Source organism: Lytechinus pictus, unplaced genomic scaffold, assembly GCF_037042905.1.
Source record: "Lytechinus pictus isolate F3 Inbred unplaced genomic scaffold, Lp3.0 scaffold_19, whole genome shotgun sequence".
NCBI lineage: Eukaryota > Metazoa > Echinodermata > Echinoidea > Temnopleuroida > Toxopneustidae > Lytechinus > Lytechinus pictus.
The window spans coordinates 13003422-13025686 of record NW_026974140.1 but is presented as its reverse complement, the minus strand read 5'-3'; positions in this window follow the sequence as shown (position 1 = coordinate 13025686).

Here is a 22265-nt window from a genome sequence, read left to right as displayed (position 1 = left end):
GCTTGCACTATACGCTTGCACGTCTTTACAGAGATTTCTTTTTAACAAAAAGGACAATACTCTCATCTTTTTGCGAAGTCTATATCGCATCTTTTCGAGCCTCATTTCAAGGACAATATTAGTCAAGAAAAGTCTTATGAAATACTCTCTGATTGTACAGGAATAACGTTAAGGTTTTATTCTCAATAAATATATAATTTTTCTTCATTTTCATGTCAACATTTGGAGTTAATTCACCTAGATATATTGGTGAAATCAACGTCGCGGAGATAAAATAGCCCCTACCCTCTTTTAAGTTTATTTCATTTTTTCTTCAAAGTAACTTGGGCGCAAGCAAATCATCCGCGTTGCAATACCCAGATACGCGATGGGTATGTCTACGCAGGCACTGTTCTGTTGCGTATCATCTATATTTACGCAAGATAAAATCTATACGCAAGATAAAATTGTAAATTTTATCTGAGAGATAAAATATCATCTCAGAATACCAATTTCATTTTAAGAGATAAAATAAAATATTTTAAAGATAAAATGACCTCAGAATACCGCCCCAGAAATTCACAATCAAGCCATTCTCATGACGAACCTCTGGGGTAGAACAATATTAATCTAATTCTTAGTAATTAATTATCTCCCATTGTTTTCCCTATACAAGTTTGGAGGATACATGGGGACATACAATGGCCCCTATAAAATTATTAAAACGTTATTCCTTTTATTTCAAATTACCCCCCCCCCCCACCCACCCCGGAAAAACCACATGTCAGTCTTTACCAGATCCTTCAAAATGCTCAATTTCAACTTTTGAAATGAAATATATGGTATGACCAGCTCGGACACTTCGTTTTCTTGCCTCTCAAGTTTTGAGTCCGTAATCACCCCCCCCCCTCACTCCCAGGGGAAAGATTCGTTATCTTAGAGCACTGTGTACCACAGAGATACGATCTTACGTATACGTAAGCTCCCGAAGGGAGCTAGAGAGGGAACTCTTTCCGCGCGTTTTCATTTCCCATAGGTTTTGTACACAGCCAACATGGATGCCGGTGGACAATTTGAAGGTTGATTTTGGAAGGTCAATGTTTAATTCATGAGTAATGACGTCAAAATACGCATAATGCACTTGTATGATTGGCTAAAGCGCTAATGTTTTATTCATATCGTCATGCATTCAACATTTTTTTCCGTCCCACAATTCCCTGCGATAGCTGTGCGAAGTGTCGTTCTTTTTGACTCTGCGAAATTCAACTTTCTGAAATACAATAGCAAGACTAATTATCTGTTTATAGAATTAGTATCCGGAATCATGATTTTCTGAGTGAAATTCAGCTGAGCAGAAAATATATGAGGGAACATCTACATCGAAATTATGGCATTCCATACAAATAAAAGTAAGTTAAGTTCAATTTCGTGCTTTGATCTCGGTTGTAATTGTAATGTGTTTGCCGCTGGGGTTCGGCGTTGCAGTCAGGGCCTTATGTGCTTTGTGTAGTTTACTATAGGCCTAAACCACAATTTCCATTTCTTTTTCCTGATCCCAAATAAATCGGAGATCTGACTGACATATTTTCTCAGAAAATAATACGGTTTTTCGTAGAACTAAGTTGGTTAATTAGAATGCTTCATGTCCGTCATTATTAAATATGTATTTCAGTACATTGTCAAATATCAGGGGTAGATGTGGACTTGTTCAGTAACGGCAAAGCTGCATTAAATAAAGCCAAATAATATACCGTAATCAGAGCGAGAAATGGGCATTGATACCGCCGGTGCCAGTCGGCTGCATATTTGCCGATGGCGATGTAGGCTAGGTCATTAGGTGTTTGGAATCAAGCAAGCTTGAGTTGAAGTTTAAAGTTGGGCCTGGGCCTACTGATTTTTTGACACTATTTATGAATCAATATAATTATCTGCATTTAAAAAGAAGTTAATTTAGATTAATTATTTATATGAACTAGGCCTAAATCTATTTGGAATGATCGGTAGATTTCCCTCTGCATGCCCACTTATTACCACTGGAATGATTTGAGACAGACTTTAACATTAGTCCCTTTTTACTACAAAAAAGTAAGGCCCTAGGATAGGTCTAACTTAGATCTAGATTTCTAAAAATGAAATTCTAGATCTGTCTGGTTTGACTTTTTTCTACGAAGATTTCAGTTAACTTTATTCTACTTTCTTGTCCCTGCCTGGACCGTTGGGCTTAAGTTAAATTATATAACAGAGTTAAATGATTTTTTTTTTTTGGGGGGGGGGCAGCATTTCTTTGTCAGGTTTCAGACTGCTCAGTTATCGTATACCATGAGTGCAATTTTTATGGGAAGGGTTGAGAAAATTAAGTGCCCCATTTTCAATTTTGTAAGTATCTAGCAGAGAGAGGGCTGATCCAATTGATTTATCTCTATTGTCCTCCTCACTGGACCTTAATGGTGAAAGGCAAAGGGTCATTTAAACTTGCGAGCAAGCTAACTTTTTTTAATCAAAATCAAACTTAAAGAGGAACTCACTTAGACGTAGAGATTCACGGGTTTATAGATCTAGACAAAAAAAAAAAAAATAATTGTCTTGCACTGGTGAATGAGCGAGAGCCAAATTATCACACAAATATTAATTATCCTACATCTGTCAAAGCTGGCTTGGTGTATAAGATTGACAAAAGGCCTCGCTATAGTAGGCCACGTATGCTTGAACCATTTACTGACTCTTATTGACAATGAAGATGGTCGGTGGAAACAGAGCCAGGTATGCCTATTTCGTCAGTGGAACATAATATAGAGAGAAGGAAGTTTTCGGTCAAGACCAGCTTTTTTCTAGTTGGGAATATTCATAGGCTTAGAATAGGACTAGCTGGAAATTTTGAAAATATTGTTTTAAAAGAGGAATTTTATTTATCACCTCTAAAATTCTAAACTGTATTGTGTGTATTTTGAATTGCAGATCCAATGGGATCAAGTTCTTAGCAGTCCCAGCCCAGTCAGAAGTACCAAGTCAACTACCATTTACACATCACCAAGAGTTACAATCTGATGAGGAACAGGATAAATGAACTCAAAACTTGTAAGGTATGCTTGTTTTCGTTAAAGAAGGCCTCCTATTTCTTTTTTTTATTTGGGAGGGGGGGAGGGCTATAGCAACTTTTTCTGAATCATGTTATCCCATATAGTAAAGCTCCGTAGTGAGTTAATATTTATTTGGATTCAGATTTACCAGTATTTCCATTCTCATCAATGCATACTTATTGTCCATGTCTCTTATCTACATGAGTCATATGTGAAATCACTTTAAAACTCAGTTAATCTGTAGACAAAAATTAAAAAAAGGACAAAATATTGAGAGTAATCTTATGATATATATTTAAATGAGTTTACACACTTAATCAAAAAAGTTTTTTGAATAATGATCTACAAATAGTGATCTATGATTTTTATCTGGCTATATAGATTACTACATGTGCATTATCTTAACAATATTGCATGGAAGAGTAGGGCCTAATAAAAAAGTTTAAAACTTCTTAATAAACTGAAGTAGATGAGTTAGAATAATTTATATCAGCAGCTCATTTTTTTTTTTTTTTTTTTTTACCATGCAGGTTCCGCAGGCAGTTTGAGTATCACCAGGGCAGACTATAAGAAGAAATATGGAGGCCAAGTTCATAACAAGTAGTTACTTCATCACAATTACAGTATACACATTTTAAAAATTGAATGAATTTGAATAAACGTGTCAATACATATTTAATGTTGCTTGAATTACACATCTGTAGAAAAAAAAAATTGGAGTATAGATATTTAGGTCCATAGGTTTCACACAAGATTGAAATATTTTCCCAAAGGGCACACCTACCCACCCTTTATTAATGTTCTACTCATCTACATGTAGTAGTAGTGAAAGAACTTTTAATGATATAAGTAGTTTGAAAGGGATAAGTTGTATTATGGTAATATAATTAATTCAGAATGTGTCTTTACTAAGTTCTGGGCTATGTAATATACATGCCTACAGACATGCATAAGACAATAAGAAATAATTGGTTTTCATTGAAAAATGTGCATACTAAAAAACAAGGTGACAGAACAAAGGATTAAGAAATCACTCTCATTCCTGGACCCCATTTCATTAAGACTAACCACTATAACTTTGCCATTCTGGTAAGTAACGTGGAAACATTAAAGCAACAGATCAACATTGAGGTTCCAATGCTAGTTGCTAGTTACAATTGGGGCAAATTTACCATAATTGAAGTCTTTATGAAACAAGGATCTGTAGTGCTGGACATTAAGCTGTTAAATTTATTTTTTGGGGGAAGTGAAAAGTTGCACTGTTTTGTTCGTTTTTAATCTCTTTTTTGTTCTTGTAGCACTGTATTGTTCATGTCCCATATTATGAACTAAATTAGCTCTGCAAATGAAAAAAAAAATTGTTGGAAATAGAACACAGCTCTAGCAGCACTTCACAACAATAGACAATAAGCAAATTTGTTATTAATTTACTAATGTGCAGATTTGGGAAGGCACTCTTTAGAGAAATGTGGCAATGTGGTCCCTTTCTTGTGAAGTGCCCTCAGTTAGATTAGCATGCTATTTCTTGTCAGCAAATGCTGAAAAAAAATTACTTGATATTTAAGTAACTGACTTTGAGATAGAGGTGTATCGTTAATTTTGTTTAATGACATCCTTGATGTCCCCTTATATTGACTATATATAAGGCTTATCAATACCTATGTAAGTTTTCTATATTTATTTTTTTTTCTCTCTAGATTTAACCAAAGAAATTACATCCCCTCCCTTGTAACAGCCTAGCCGTTTCTGTTGCAATCATTATATGCATTTTGCTGATGTAATGTGATGCTTTGGCTAGAAAAAAAGGATAGGAATATTTTGATCACGTATTCAGAAATTGATTCCTTAATAAATATTTTAATTTGAAATATACTTTCTAATCTTGATATTCGTGATTCATTTATTCACATTGCGTGAAAGATATGTGATAATGATGTTATTGTTACCAAATTGTGTTGTGATGTAGGTAATGATGATACTGAAGAATACTTATATATGACTGGAATATGATGGTGCTACTGTTTGATTGATTTTGTTTGTCAGGTATCTATGGGTATAGTACTAGTGAGAGGCAAGATAACCCATAAAAGATGTTGCAACATGGCATACTGTGACATTTTAAAATCAAATTAAATATTCTTCCTAAAGAGATAAATGAGTTTGATTTAAGAGTGGGATAAAAATGATATAAGAATAATTGTTTGCTCGCATGATATGTGGTATGTGTGTGTGTGGAAGAGAGAGGGGGGGGGGATGGGATCAATAGAGAGATTTGGGGGCGGGTAGGTAAAAATAAAATTTTGTTTGGAAGTGACCTTTTTAAGATCTAGCCTTGATGAGAGTGAATTCATGAGGGGGGGGGGGTACTGGGCTGTCTTAATTTTGCTCCCATCCCAAACTCGGAAAATGGGGGGGGGGGGGGTTGATCTTCATAAGATTTGCACCAGATTGTTCTTTCAATTTCAAAATATAGACAAAACGGCCTTTTAAATTGCTTTGCTCTCTTGCTCAGATTTTTCTGATCATTTTAAGTATTTACCCCCCCCCCCAAAAAAAAAAAAAAAAAAACCCAAACATAATGATGTGTAATGAAAATATTATGCAGTGATGACTGCATGAATAGAGCAAGCAGATCCCTAAGTTCAATCCTATTAATGAATTCCTTGTAATAGCTTCCACATTTCTTCAAGGGAAATAGCTAGCAAATAATATGTAAACAAGGAAAGATGAATTAACAATTGAATACCGGGGGGGGGGGGGTGAACGGGGGAATGAATGACATACTAAATCTACCTATATTATTTACCAAAGACGCAACTCCCTGAATTCATTTCATATTCAATCACGTCGCGCATTATGCTAATTAGTAACAATATACTTATTTGCATATCTTTACGCTGTGCGCGCAGGCCAATTGTGACCACGCCTCCGTTTCGCTGGTGTGCCATGAAGTTGCGGTGTCCATAGGCTTGTACGCGAAAAATGGGAGCAGTGTGCACTTTTGACCTTCCAAAATTTCCCCATGTCTGACCGGATGCAGAAGCGGAGTTTCACCCCCCTGCTGTGTACCACGAATCACGCCCTCAGTTTATTATTATCACACGATCCGTCCATATTGATGAGACAACGCCCCTTAGCCTTTACACCCTGTATGCTAGGTTCCGGTTAACCCAGAGAGCTCCCGCCCGCGCAGCGGGCGGGAGCCCAGAAGCTTACCGTGTATTTTACCATTGTCACCGGACTAGGGTGATTTATGGTCTAAATATTTCTCCAAATGAATTGTGAAAACAGAAAGTATACAATTACCACGATTATATGGATGAAGGTCTAACGAGTGGCAGATTCCTGACATCTGGGCACAGTCTGGAACCTCAAAAAAACGAAAAGTTCTCTCCTTCTACCCCGTCTCGATCGGCCATTTTTGTTAAAAATCGTAACAAAATGGCCGATCGAGACTGGGTAGAAGGAGAGAACTTTTCGTTTTTTTGAGGTTCCAGACTGTGCCCAGATGTCAGGAATCTACCACTCGTTAGACCTTCATCCATATAATCGTGGTAATTGTATACTTTCCGTTTTCACAATTCATTTGGAGAAATATTTAGACCATAAATCACCCTAGTCCGGTGACAATGGTAAAATATACGGTAAGCTTCTGGGCTCCCGCCCGCGCAGCGGGCGGGAGCTCTCTGGGTTAGGTTCCGGTGAACATTGATTACAGCATGACCCGCCATATCCGACTTCCCAATTCAACGCTGATTCTTATCTGTGGCGTATCCAGAATTTTATGGGCGAGGGCGGGTGTATATTATGTGCCCCCTCCCTTCTCCTGCCGTGTATGCCCGTTTCTGCTCATGCGAAGAGATAAACATTTTTATTTTCGTTTCTGTTGCAGTAATGACAACAGTAGCCAACTTTATAATTTTGGCCTAATGATATAGGGGGAGGCCTATCATTATTTTGGTAAACCAGAGGGCACAGTAAAATCAGCCCATCAAAAGACCAAAGTAATTTAGGTATTATAGCATGATTAGAGAAAGAAACACGAATGGCAGGAAATTGCGAAAATGAAGAAAGGAAAGATTACTTTGACTTTATATTGAGTTATATACTGTTTTGACGCAATCAACTTCTCCCTTTAATTATAAGACAAAATTTGATTATCTGTAAAAAAAAAAGAGGGCCAAATCATCAATGTATTTTTCGACATTCTCTTTTTAAGGTAAATAAAAAAAGCGTGGACCAGAACATAGAAAAGCCACTCATTGGTAGTATGGAAATTAAAAAAAAATTAAATGTCAAGTGCGAAGGGCGGTGTGTTTGTGGACGCTACCTCTTGACCTTTCAAATGTCGAAAAAATCATTAAAAATTATTGTCGTTTTTTCTCTTAGAGAGAGAGGGGGAGAGAGGGGGGGGGGGAGAGAGAGAGGGGTGGAGGAGAGGGGGTGGGTAGCCGGAAGGGGTGCTGGACTATAGGGGCATTGGAAGCGAGAATGTGGAGAAGAAATCATTATTAATATTTCCCTTCAGTCCAGTTCTGGTATATGATTTAAAACATTTTTTGCACATCTCTGCCTCTGCTAAAAAAATATACCACTTTGAAAATAAAAATACATGATGTGTTAAATGAGCATACATGTCTCTTTTTTTTAGCTTCCTTAATTGTTTTCAACTGGTTGATCTTGATAGCATAAGTGTTTGCTTAAAAGATATTTATGTACCCGGGTTCATGTGGGGTCTTGACTTGGGCAAAGACATCATCCGGCGGCGTGACCCCGACTGCACCCCAAACCACGTACTGCCCCACCCTTACACTACCCCGGGCACACTACCCCTCGAAATTCCTATACAATTGGTATTTTGTATAGGCCCGGTGTATAGGCCTATAAAATAGTTAAATTGTTCAATGAGTGAACATATTTCGTTTCAAAACAAAGGTTTGCCTTAATCATAATGCAAACCCAGGCCTCCCCTCTTTTGAAAGGGTGCGGTGATATCAATGCCGATTGACCTCGGGGAGGTTCCCTCTACTCAAGAACCCGGATGCTGAAAGAGGGTGTGGCATGATTATTGTGGGCGACTGTCAAACGCGAAAGCCTGCAATGCGAATATATCACCCTCGAAGAATATACAATCATGGAGTGCGTACCTTCAAGCTCCGTAGAAGCCTCGTTGAAAAAACTACGCCCAATTCTCCCGGCAGAAGAAAAGAGGCGAGACCAAGGGGCAGACGTCATTGGGAAAAATAAGTACTGTGCTTACTCCAAATGCAACGAAGATGGTGAGTTTTCTGTTCTGTTTTATCTGAATTTTTAAATAGTCTCATTTTAGGTTATGTGATGATGAAAGGCCCCTTGCATGCCAAGCCCTTCGCCGTACGTGCCCAACCCAAGCCTTGCCCGTGTTATTATGCCAGCCTGAATATATAACGCAACATACATACACACACCGCACGATGTGTAGGGCGTATGCACAGCGAGAATCGGGTGCGGCCGCAGCCCTTTATTGTATACACTGGCTTGCAATATAATGGACTCAGTATGCTTGCTGTATAGTAATTCCCCGTTCTCTGTATGTGAGTGTATTGAGTCGAATCGAACATAAATTGGTTTAATTTGTGAATATAGACCCTGTATCGTGTTTGAACCATGAACGAAGGAGTTTGCCAATAATTATAGATAAAACGTTAGGAATGTTCACCCTTGGAAATGAGCATTCTAAATTTAATTTAATTCTCCTGTCTCTCATAGTATTAAATCATATTGTAATATATATTTTTTAGATTGAAGGAATTATATGTACATAGGTAAAGTTTATGTTATCTTTGTAATAAAATCTGTATACTAAAATATTAAAATTTCTGTGATTTATGTAATAGATTAATTCATTATATGGCATTAGAGTATAGACCAACAGCTATGTTCAGGATTATCTTTATTCCCCTGGAATATACAAATCTTGCTTTTACATAGCATACCGGCTCATTTTACTCTGACTTATCACTTAAAATTTGTTTGTAGTCATATATAATTATATTATATATGAACATTACTTACAGTAATTATTTGTGGAATTTGTAAAATTGTAACTTGAGTCGTTCTGATATTTTATTAACTGTGAAGAATTTGAAATATGTATACTTTATCATTTATGTTATCTATGTATGTTCTCCTTTTCAATATTTTAATAAAAATATGCGATTGCTTGGCCTATATTTTTACAATTTCATAGATTACAATCTTGTGTATATGGTCACTAGTATAGGTCTAAAAATATATGGGCCTATTTATATAATATATTATGTCATATATGATGTACCCATTGGCTATCAAAGTTTGACATATGATCATGGAGCTAGCTCCATGATATGATCAAGCACTTATTTCACCAGTGGTTTTGGTATGATCATCAACATATATGTAAGAAACAGTCCCATGTCATGGTATACACGCTGGTTTTTCCAAGAGAAACTCAAATTAGATCACAAGATCAGCACTGCAGGGGAGGAAGGGGGGGGGGTTGTTGCATGGTGTAGGAATAGACCTGATCATAATATCATATGGCCTTGCTTTCAAGGGATTCTGATCGGTATGAAGGGCTACACGCTTAGGTATTTTATTCAGAGAAGAGATGGGCCTAAATATGTTGAATAATTCTTCATTCATCGATCATCTTCCAAGAGTGCTCTTCCTATATCTCTTATTTTCTCTTGTACTCTCTCTCTTGCTCACTAAATTTGAAGCCTCAAATGTTTGGTACATACCACTTTTTTAAGGACATCTTGAATAGAAATTTGTAGGAATCATAATCTGAGGGCTCAACTATTGTGGTTAGACATTTATATTAGTCATTGAGGAGTAAAATCTGCAGAAGTCCAAACCACCGCCATAACACAGAGGGATGGTTGGTGATTGTATGTAAATTTTGAGTGGCATTGGCCTCACACCCTACTTTCCAACCCAGGAAAGATTCCTGCCCAGTGTTATTAAAAGAGAAGGAAAGGAAGAGAAGGAATAGGAAATGAAGAAGAAAAGGAGAGAGAGAGGGAGATGGACAGTGTAGTTAAAATTAGAATTGATGTCTGTCTGAGCATAGACCTACTGCTCTGACAGAGTAGTAGGTCCGTGGTCTGAGCTACATGTACATGTATCTTTTCTTGATGTTGCCATCCATTCCTTTGGATGTAATGAACAAATACATTAAACATGAATGTTAAGATAAATTCATTTAAAAAAAATAGATTTTTTCTTATAATGGTATCCCTGACCATAATATGTGGTGTTGGCCATTTAATATGGTCCATGATTTCACCTACTGGGTATTTAAAACTAAAAGCCCATTGGCAAAGTTTTGTAATTAATTCATTTTCCCTATACCTACATGTACTGTTATGCAACCATCATCAAATTTATCTGTGGATATGATTGTTATAATTCCCAATATCAATTGTATTTATATTGAAATGTTTTAATTAATGGATGTTATAAAATTGGTACACAATTTGACTTTGAAAGAGTTAAAAAGAAGGAAGGGAGAAAGATAGGGAGAGGGAGAGAGTTACAGAAAGAAAGAAAGAGAGAGAGAGAGAGTGGAGGATACCAAAGAACTTGCCTCATTCACGTTTTCAAAATAGAAATGTATGAGGTCATTGTTGACTAGATTAAATAGGTCAGGTCGTTGACCATAGGTCGTGTTCTTGTCCAAAAGTAACCTTTTCAAGGACTTAGTATTTTTTCATCTGTCACCTGACTGATTTGGAGGTCATGTGATAAACACAAGGAATGCAGAATTTAAAGATTACATGGAGCACCTTCAAATAGTATCAGGAGTGGTTAAATATCGTTTTTCATTATAAAAACAGTAATTAACTTGCATTTTTCTTCAAAGTTCAATGTACGTTACTATGAGATCAGGATTCATGGTCATGGTCATCTTTAATTAAATAAAAGATATATAAAAATTATGATAAAGAATGAGCATGTTTTTAAGTCGACTCAGCATGGAGCATCAGTATTAATGTATTTTTATTTTTTAAACAAATTTTAGTCATGTAGTTTTTAAAGTATGAATATAGCGTAGTTCTTCATTACCATATGAATATAAATATGCTTCTTGAAAAAAAAATAGATGACAATTTTCATTTCTGATTCCTGGCAGCATAAAAAGTAAAAGAGTTGATCACTCTTGAAGAAATGCCATATGTAATGCCTCTTATAATCGCTTCTTTTTTATTGGTGAGGGACTTCAAAATATCAAGTTATTTCCATATTAATGTATGTATTACAATATGTATTTCAATATAGTGCATAAGTCTGGAGATTATAGAATATATTTATATATTGGAGAAAAAACATCATCTAGTGAAAATGAAGTGAAAACCTAATCTAGAATAAGCCAATATCAAAGAACAGCAAGAAACGAGTTGTGTAAACTCAATAAATTGCGTACTTGCCCTGCTGTTATTTTTACTGAAGTGGTCTTGTTGTAGTACTTTATTGTACATACTTATTTCGTTTTGAACTATTATGAGTTGCTAACTGGCTGAAATTGGAATAGTTCTCAAAATTTACTTTATTATTTAATGTAGTAAAAATCTTCTAAAATTTTAAACTGCTTGCAAGGAAATTGAATCCCTAAATTGATTGTGTAATGAATATAATATAGTAGGCCTACTGTCTTCATGCATACATGAAACATACAAAAGTTTTATCATGAAATCTCCTTCGCACTACATTAAATAGATATTGATTGTTGATGTATACTGCCCCGCCCAACATGAACCTGCCCTATAATCTCTGAAAATTAAAGGGAGCAATTGAGTTCTATTGTACCAGTGTTTTGTTATTGCATCAAACTATTTAGATGAATATTTAAGTGGAATTCCACCCCTGGCATAATGTTAGTTCTTAAAGAAATAGACAACGAATAATTATGATCTCTTACTTACAACACGTTTTAAACGTGTAAGTCTTCAAACTTTTTCATGTATCCAAATTGACATAATGAAACTAGAATTTAGTTTGATTGAAATTAATTTATCATTCTTTTATTGTTCTTGAAAACATTCATATCAAGTGAATGTTGATTTTCTTGTTTTCAGGGTTATATTGACCTGTAATGATAAACACCTAGAATGGGAGGAAACCGATTCTGCACTGAATGTATTGATTGTCTGGGAATCTCAAGATCAAAACCAAACCTGATTATAAAAGTTCTTCAACACTGTTTGGGAATGCAACAGACAGGATAGTCAAATTTTGTATGCAATTCAAAGAACGAAACAGCAAACACATGTCTCAATTAGCGTCATTTGAGCAACCCCGCCCTGAATTAACAGCCACACCCTCGTGTCTCATTAGAACCCAACTGTTTTAATACCTTGTAATCTATCCCCTGGAATGTTTGTGATATGGAAATCGATGCTCTACATTCTATCAAAGGGCAGGAATTGTGAGAAATTAATTATGTAAAGGTATCCGAGTGTTTGAAAAGAGAGGAAGAGAGAGTGGGGGGGGGGGGGGTGAGAAAGAAAAGAGGGAAGGTTAGAGAGGGAGGGTGAGGGTGGGGTGGATTGCAATGGGAAAGAAACATGCTTCTGAATTTCCAAAGTTGTCTTAATCATACATAGATACATGTATGCGAGTGAATGAATAGTAAAATTTGCTTTTCCTATCGCTTAATCATGTGCATTGTTAGTGAGGATACATTTTATCATGCGAATTGTTAGTGGGGATACAAACTATTTCTAATGTGTTGGCTTGTTATTTTTTTCTCTGAATACAGAACAAGTTTATACAGCATGTGATGACTGCATGAGAACATTTTGGTAAGTTGATTTCCTTTAGTTTAAATTACAGTCAGGTATTTTGTATATCTGACTTAATATTCTTGTCATTGAATATGTCTGTTGTTGCTCTTTTGGACGTGAGCAATTTTTCATCACAGTTTTCAAGTACAGTGAGTCACTCACTGTCTCTGGCTAAGATCATTTCATTTTGTTGCTGTGATTTGTCCCAGCTTTTATTTTTCTTGAACATCTTTCCCCTCTGTGTGAAAGGGGAAAATAATTTTGATGTATTTTGAGGCCTGAATAAGTTTGTTTAATCTATGGGTATTTTGGGAATTGAATCGTCTTTAATCTTATTATATACCCATGCTTTGAGCTAGTCTGCTGTGCAAACCCTTTACTCGAGTAAAGGGTCTGAATTGCAGCCTACTCATGCCTTGTATAGCCTTCTGAAGGCCCTGAATTGAAACAGCAAGTTTTGTATGTGCTAGTCTTTGCGTGGAGACACTTGTTGATCAAAGTTTCAAGCAGGGTCTGTGCCTGCAGACTAGCTTTGAGCTGTCACTTGATCTTTCCCCTGGAGCTCTTCATTCCTTCCCCCTTCCACCTCGGATTCTACCTTATTTTTCATCTTCTTGATGATGCCTGCTCCACCCTCCTCTCTTCCTCTGTCTACCCCACCTCATCTAAGCCATCTCAACTCCTTTCTGCCCCTCCCCCACCTTCTCAGAACTACTGTACCATATTAAAAAATGCCCCCATGATCCTCTCCGTATATACTCCATGCCCCTATCTCACCCCCTTGAAGTATCTGCACTCTGCATGTCTCCTCTCCTTTCTTTATTTCTCTTCTCATGTTTAACCTTCCTTCTCATCTTATTTCTCTCCCACCCATTTCTTTCTTATTTTGGGCCCCACCCCTTTCTACTTTCTGGCGATGTCCCTTTCCATTTATCTTTCACTTTCCCTTGGCCCTGTATATATGCTTGCCAGTTGCCAGGCTTTTCTTCAACTCCTTCACATCACTTTCTTTTCTTTCTTTCCAGTCTGTTCAAGCTATCAAATTTCGCCCCTTGTTTAGGAAGCCTTTTGTTCATGATAGAGTATTTCTGTTGAGGGATAAAGACCTAGGAAATCCTGTCTGCTAAACTTTAATTCTCATCACAAAGCAAGGTTGTCTGTGGATCTTCGGGTCTGGGTCATTCCTCGGTGAAGTCTTGAAAGAAGAAAAGTTCTTGATTTAACACAAGAAATACCAAATTATCCCCCTCTCACACCTATTCAACTGGGACATCGTCTCCTACCCTGCCAGTTGTCCATAACTGTCAACTTCAATTATCGGACATCTTTAAGTACACACAGGTAACAAAAGAGTTACCCTAAATTCTGTTTTCAATGGAAAGTCCAAAAGGAATCATATCTAATCATATCTATAGCAGTGTCATAATTTAAGAAATATCAGTGAATCTTTTACCAATTGCTCAAGGTGCATTCAGTATGAAATTCAAAAGAGATATTTTTTTTAGGGAGAGGGTTGAGGATTTAAAGATGAGCATTTTGATCTAGGATTACAGTCATGTACTCTTGATTCTTTAAAAAATTATGATAAATTGTATGATTGTCACTATATTGATTCCAGAATGGCATGACTTAGAGTCTGATATCAAAAAGAATATATAGGCCTACTCTAGAAATTGCAATGTATTCTTGAAAATATGGCTTTGTCTTCTTAATTTATTTTTTGTTTGACTTCTTCTTTTCTGGCATAGCCCCTCTTCAAGGTACAACATTAACTTGTCTGATTCAGATAGTTTGTTGTTTTTATGACCTATCGCTTATGAGTTTGACATTGACTGGGCGGTCCTTGTGGAAATATCTCAATTCCTGTCTACTGGCCAAAACTGACCGCTTGACCATCTTAATCAAATTTGAGTTTAGAGTTTAGTGGTCATAATACTTAAGTGGACCTGACAATTCTCACACCCTTAAAGAGAATCCGGCGCCTTTGATCTTAAGTTTTCTTTTATCCTTGATGAATCAACGGCTAGTGGTTACTGAGAATCATTATTTTTATAAATCTTGGATTAAATCTCTTCTGAGTCCTCTCTTGTTATGAAATTAAAACAAATATTGTGCATCACTGGAGAACATTTGAAACCCATTTTATCATGAATACATAAAACCTTTTCATTTTTCCATGGATCTCTAATGCTTTCACCAATCTGCAAACAAAACATTGATTTGTTTGAATTCCCTTATGGCAACTGATGATGATGATGATGATGATGACGATGAACAGCATTTGTATAGCGCTATTTAAATTCAATTATGTTCCTTTAATAAGCTTAAAAGGTATGATATTCTCTTTCCTTTCATTCATAAGATATTCCATTTAAAACTTCAACAATTTCTGTTTGTAAAATTCAATTTGAAGAAATGATTTGGTAGACATGGAATAGAGGTTAAAGCTTTGGTGTCCTGCCCATATAAGAAAACTGTAGATCAGAAGTGTCATTTTCCTTATAACTTCCATGTATGTTAATTCAGAGGTGGGGCTTAATTCCATTTCAAGAGGTTTTACATTAGTGCAGAAATTAGTCATGAAGTCACCTTTTTTCATATATTTTCTCACACTTTGTATGAACTTTCACTAAATACTGCAGTCTTTTAGATGTTGTATTGTGTGAGAAGGCTTTTTGGTTAAGAAGAAGAGTGAATGAGAAGGGGGAGGAGATGGAGGATTGGGCGGAGGAGGTAAGGGGGCGGAAAAAAAGATGGAAAAGGATAAAAGCACCCGGAGAGAGAAGAAGGTAATCAGCAATGACAGCATATTACATAAAGACATTTAAAAGAAGATCTCAGAGAAAAACTTAAAACTTGTTTCAGATTAAGATTATAAAGTACTTTTGAAATGCAGAGATGGCATAATTTTAATTGCTACCACATGAACAAGATGTTTTTTTTTTCAGTTTTATTTGAAATCAATTTTAAATTTTCTGAGAAAAATTGCATTTTATGGAATTTATGCTATGTGGTTACTGCTCACATGTGGCATCATTGAATCAAAAGTTAAAAGTCCAGAACTTGTGTTATTCTTGGATGTATCTTCACCAGACCTTCATTTATTTGTTTTGTATGTTTGCTTTCATTGAAATCAACTTAATGTCAGGGTGAACATTTTCTTTAAAAAAAAGTGAAACATTATGAATAAACAGGCTATTGGTGAACCTAAAATGAACCAGATTAAATAAAAGTAATATAAATAACAAAAAATTAAGAAAAAATAACAAAAATTAAAGAAAATATTATGAATAAATTGATGTAATTCGAGAGATAGTTTAGTAATTAATGAATTCAAAATTGAGGTCAATAAAGATTTAATAAAACAAGATGCTTCAAAAGAATTACAAGTCAGCTAGTGTGTTGGTCCAATCACAACTCTGAAATCCGCTGAGCATTTTGAACAGTTTTGCCATCAATAATTCCTCCCCGTGAAGTTTCACATTAAGAGTACAGTCAGTGGCTCAAATGTTTGCTTACTTATTGGCATTGCAACCAGCTCTATGTTGCAACAATTATGAAAATGTTGAATACAGAATTGACAGGTCAAATGGAATACAATTGAAGTATGAGAAGGGCCACCAAGTTCACCAGCAATTTGTGTCATTTCCTGTGATTACAGATTACAGGAATGTCAGGTTAGGAGTAGGGCCTAGATTAAGGTATGAAATAGGCCAAGCATTGTAAAGAAACACACAGAGAAAGTAGGATTTTTACTTCAATGCATTAAAGATCAAAACAATCTACTGACATGGAAGGTTATATTTTTTAGTATAATGGATATAACTACAGATTAAAAATGAGATGAGCATGAGGCAAGCACAATATTTTAGGGACATCAGTTTTTTATAACCGTTTCCCTTTCTATTTTGTATCTATAGAGTTTCTGACTCTCTTCCATGTTTGTGTATTGAGTATAATTTATATTTGTCCTTTATTATATGCACAGTATCTTTGTCTCTCTGTGTGAACTTGGCCTATTAGAAATCTTAATCTTTTCTCTCAATGTTACTTCCATTATTTGTTTCATCCTGTGACATCCTTTTTTCTCAATTACCCACCCCCCTCAACCCAGTCCTTCAGTCTTACTGTCTTTCCTGTATTTTCCTGCCATCTTCTTTTCTGTTTTGTAGAGTGAATTAGTTTCAGTTCTCACAATGCATTACCTACTGGGAGTCTGGATGTCCAGACTAAGTTGAACTTCACCTGAAAGAACTCCTTTCCTCCACACCCCTGGTAGATACATACACGAACATGACCCTTTGCTGGGGTCACTGTGGTTCACCCCAGATATGGGGCGGAGACTGCGCCCACTTTATACCTGTCTTGGCACCCAGACAATAGACTTTGTAGAAGAGGGAAATTCTATGATCCTTTCCCTGTAAACTATGAATTAAGAATCTGTAGCTGCTTAGTGATCCATGAATGAAAGATTGGGTGAGCTGTGAAAGAATATTCATGCCTCAGGAAACAAATTATGTGGACATTCTTGGTAATTTTTTCAGGGGAAAAAATTGGGAAGACATTAAGGAAGAACAGACCAATAATGGTGTGATTATTTTGGCTTAAAGACAATTTTTCCAGGATTTGAAATAAAAGTCACATTAACCAATACTGTTTTAATCATAATTGTTAAACATTTGGTCAGACAGGGAAGCATTCCAAGTCCAGACTAAGTGGTCATTCATACTTCACAATATTTATAATAGAAATTTCAACTCTCAATAGTGTACTAACACACCATTAAAAACTCTTTAAGGCATGACACTCATAGGCCGTTGTGCTGGCCCATGCATGAGTGTTGCCTTCTGCACACTCAGGCATTGAGTATGGCGAGTTGATTTTATTGGCTTTTTTTTAAAAGATAACTTCCATTTCATCTGAAAATCCAGGTATTGCTGATCATACATTAGGGAAAAATACCCCTCATTCTGTCTGAAGCATGTTTTTCTTTGTGTGACAGTTTGTAATAATTTGCATTGCAGCTCAGGTTTTGAAAACCCTTCAAAGATACACTCATTTTATGATGAAAATTTTGTCATGAACTACATGTACAATTACTGGTAGTTGTATATCAGTCATTCCTCATAAAGTTCAGATAACAAAAAAGCAAGTGATTTAAATAATGGGATTTCTGCTTGTTTAGATGTCATTGACTGTATGTTAAGTAGACTATGGAACAATAAGTCACTGGTGATTACTTTTAGTTTGATTAGTTTTTACTTTATTACTAGTTCACTCTTGTTTGTAGGAGGAATGAATAATTTGCTTAATGATCCCTTATATCACAGAAATTGATGCTTTATTTATTCTCTTTTGAACCAGAAAATGTGTACCTGTTTTTCTTGAAGAGATGGTTACTTATACCCCTTTCATACTGCTCTCTTCATTTTTCACCGGCGAACTTTGCCAACGAACTTCTCCGCCTCTCATTCCTCACTTCCCCGGCAAAGAAAAAATGTACCCTTTCGCACTGACATTTCTTCCCCGGCAAAAGTCAACGGGCGATTGCAGAACAAACAAAAGAAAATTGTAAACATTACTTCTTACCTACTACAAAAGGTATTAAAATAATTACAACATATTTTGGAAGTATTACGAGAAAAATAAACAATATCACCTTGTTTTTATATTTTAGCGCTTTTTATACATTTAAAAATTGCTTTTTAATAAATATTGTTAGTAAAAAAAAATTATGTTCGAGGTTATCTACTTGGCCATAGCATTCAGCTGAGCTTGCAACTATCGCGCGCGGAATCTCGGTACAGAGGACTTCGGGAGAGAAAAAAATTTACCTCTGACGTCATTAAAGAGGAGAAGTTCTCCGGTTTGCTTTCATACTGGCCTTTTCACCGGCGAAATTCGCCGGTGAAACAGTTTCGCCGGCGAAGTTCTCCACCTCTAGCGCCGGCGAAGTTCTCCACCTCTAGAGGTGGAGAACTTTGCCGGCGAACTTCACCGGTGAAGTTCTCCTGTGTACCTTTCATACTGGGCACTTTCCCCTTTGCTGGCGAACTTTTCCGGTGAAGTCAATTCAATTCAATTTATTTATTTAATACTTTAATTAAAAACAAACATATAAAGACATAATAACAAAGACAATATATAATAGAAATAATTATGACATTAATAGTAAGCAAAACGATATAAAGAAAAAGAAGAATGAAAAATTACTTTACTCGGATAGAAATGAAAGTATAAGGAGTGGCGGAAAGGCTGAGCCTTATATAAAGCCAAGCTCCAAACATGATTATAAACCAAAGTATACATAACCGATTTAAACAAAAGATAAAATTTAAAGGTACATGCATACATGCAATCATCAACACCTATTTACAAAAAAAAAAAAAAAATGGACAGAACACACAAACACACCCACATAGTTTTGAAGTAAATAAAATTTCATTTTCCTTTTGAAACTATTTAATGAAGTTCGCCAGTGAAAAGCGCAATATGAAAGGAGTATTATCTTGGATACGCCCACCCACACACCCACATCAAGTGGATTGTCTTATTTTGCCTATAAAGAAGTTTTACATGTAGAATTCTAATTTCATTCTTTGGGGGTGAGGATTTGCTTTGTATTTAAATAAGTTTAATTGTGTATTGGATATGAACTGTAATATTTGGGTTCACATGCATAGCAAAAGCGAAACTTCTGCACAATTTTTTTATGGCAAGTGCATTAACATTAAATGTTAACCTTATGTAAAGTTTTTGAAATTCGCTACTCTGAAAGTATAAGAACTTACTTCATAAAGGGTAAGCAAGTACCACTGATCAATTGTTATGAATTTCAGGTCACAAAATTAAGGTCATATTGTGAGGTCAATGAACTTTGGCCATATTCTGGTATCAAATTCACATAAAATAAAATCCCTCTAAATTTTACGATATCAAAGTTTAAAGCTAAATTACAGTAGTTGCAGTTAAACACTGATTTCGTAAGAAAGTCTGTAAAACCAAGGTTAAGTATTACTATATCATCGTCGATCTAGATCTGGTACAGTTACATAAACTGAACTTTGTGAAATCATAAAATCTAAGCTGAAAAACAATCACACTGAAGATCGCTAACACAGATAGGCACACGTGAGACAGTGTATATTATATTGCTGGAATAAAGACCCGACGGAAGTGCCCGAATCCGCGCTTATTTTGCTTATTTCTCAGCAATTACACAATTTCTTCCAGAATCCTTCGGCACATATTTTTTATTCATATCAACAGACACTTGGGTGGTCATTATATTGGATTCTGTAAAAAGTCATTTTGAGATCGTTACCACAACTGGCATTTATCTTTAAAGCTAATTTTCAGCATGTAGCCTACCCCGTTGCCCCCTTTTCCATTAGTTTTATTATAAAACATAAAAAATAGATTTGAATACATATCGTCGGCGTTCTTCCAAACCGTCGTATCAGTCAGTTTTGGTCAAAAAATAAATAAATTTTGAGATTTTTGCAGAAAATGAATGCACAAGTCCCATTCTATTCATAACTGAATTTCTAGGTAGCAATTTATTTTAGTTTCTGAGATATGAGGGGATTTTCACGGCGATGCCATACAAATTTTTAATAAAATGCGCAAATCCCATTGGAAACGTGTACTGTAGCAGAGGGATACAACATTTTGACTGACCGCGATTTCAACGTGCGCGGTCAGCCAAACTGTCGTATCGGCCATCTGCACTGCATTGACTTTGCACGTGAAAAGCGATACGACGTTTTGCACCATCGTATGTGGATAAGACGGTTCGGATGACCGCCGACGATATGTTTGAAGGCATACTTGAAAACTTGAATATATTTCTAAACAAAGAAAACCAATTCTACAACATATTAAAACAAATTTATCTAACAAAGTTATTAAATTTTATTTTCTGTATTACTTATATTCAGTGAAATTTGATACAAATGTATAATATGTTTTTTTTTTTTAATATTAAGTTGTAATTCAGGTCATTTTGATCTTTTTGTCCTACTGCACATTGGAGATGATTTGTGGGAATGTTAGCCTGTATGAGAAATTTTCTGAAAAAGAATATGGCAAAAACCATGAAGGAATGTATCCTTCAGTTTCTGTATGCCAACCTCAAATGTTTCTACCTCCTTCACTAGCAGAAATAGTCTACACACTCAGACACCTGAATAGAAGTATCTGTTAGATTTCATTGAATTATTGATGGATTGGTTGATTTATTCAGAAATTCAATGATTTGTTATTCTAATTATATATCCACATTAGATTTTGACGTAAATTCCTGTATGGAGGAAAACTATAGATTAAAAAAATTGATCTGCCTTCTCATGCACCATCAACACAAAGATAACTTTTAATAGCCATTTATCTTGTAGTGACCTACATACCAAATTCCAGACCATTGCATTGTCAATATTGTGATTTATTTACAATGACCAGTGTATTTCAAAGTATATTTAACCTCCACCTTTCCACTGCTAAATTCTATTGAATGTACAAGGTTGCTTTTGACAGATTTTTTCAGAATTTTTTTTAGCTGTCATCATTTTTATTCTGAAAATCTTTAGATTTCTGTTGTGAAAAAGACCCAGATCATTGTTTTCCTGTTGAAACACATAGTTTAAGATAAAGAAAGGATAAATAGGGCTTTGACAAGACAAGGCCAATTTAATTTGTAAGTATATAGGCCCTATATATTTTTGTGTGACAATGCATAGGTGTAAATTTTGTTTTTAAGTTACCATCAGCATCAATTAACAATGCCCACTGAAAAATATTATTTTCAAGGACTTTTAAAACAGAAATGGTAGAATTGGCTTACATATGCCTACATGATATTGCTATGGAATTCTGTTTGTTTTGCTCTCAAGGTTGGCCCAATATCAACACATTTCTGTACTTGTCATCAAGTTTATTCTGATTTCTTTTTAATTTTGAACACTCAGTAATAGTAAGAACAAATAGAAGGAACCAACAGTGAAAGTACATTAACTATTACATACAATTTTGAATATGTTAATGACAAGAGAGAGAGAAATGAATAAAGTGAGAAAAAGAACGAAAAACGTTTTCAATTGAAAACTTGATTTACAAATTTTTAGCACATAATTCAAATATACAAAAAATGAAAGAAGGAAAGAGAAAAGGTAAGAAGTGGAGGGAGATTGGAAGGGGGGATTAGTGCCTCAAAGAGAAAATAAATTAGGGGTCAGGGATAGAAACTTTTACAAAGAAAGAAAGAGGTGAAGTGAATTAGCATGAGGTAAATTGGGGGGGGGGGCACAAGTAAGAACTATTATAAGCCCAACCCAAAGCAGATCAGCTCAAACCAGGAAGCAGACAAAACAAACTGCACCCACCTTCCCCACAAGAACAAACACTC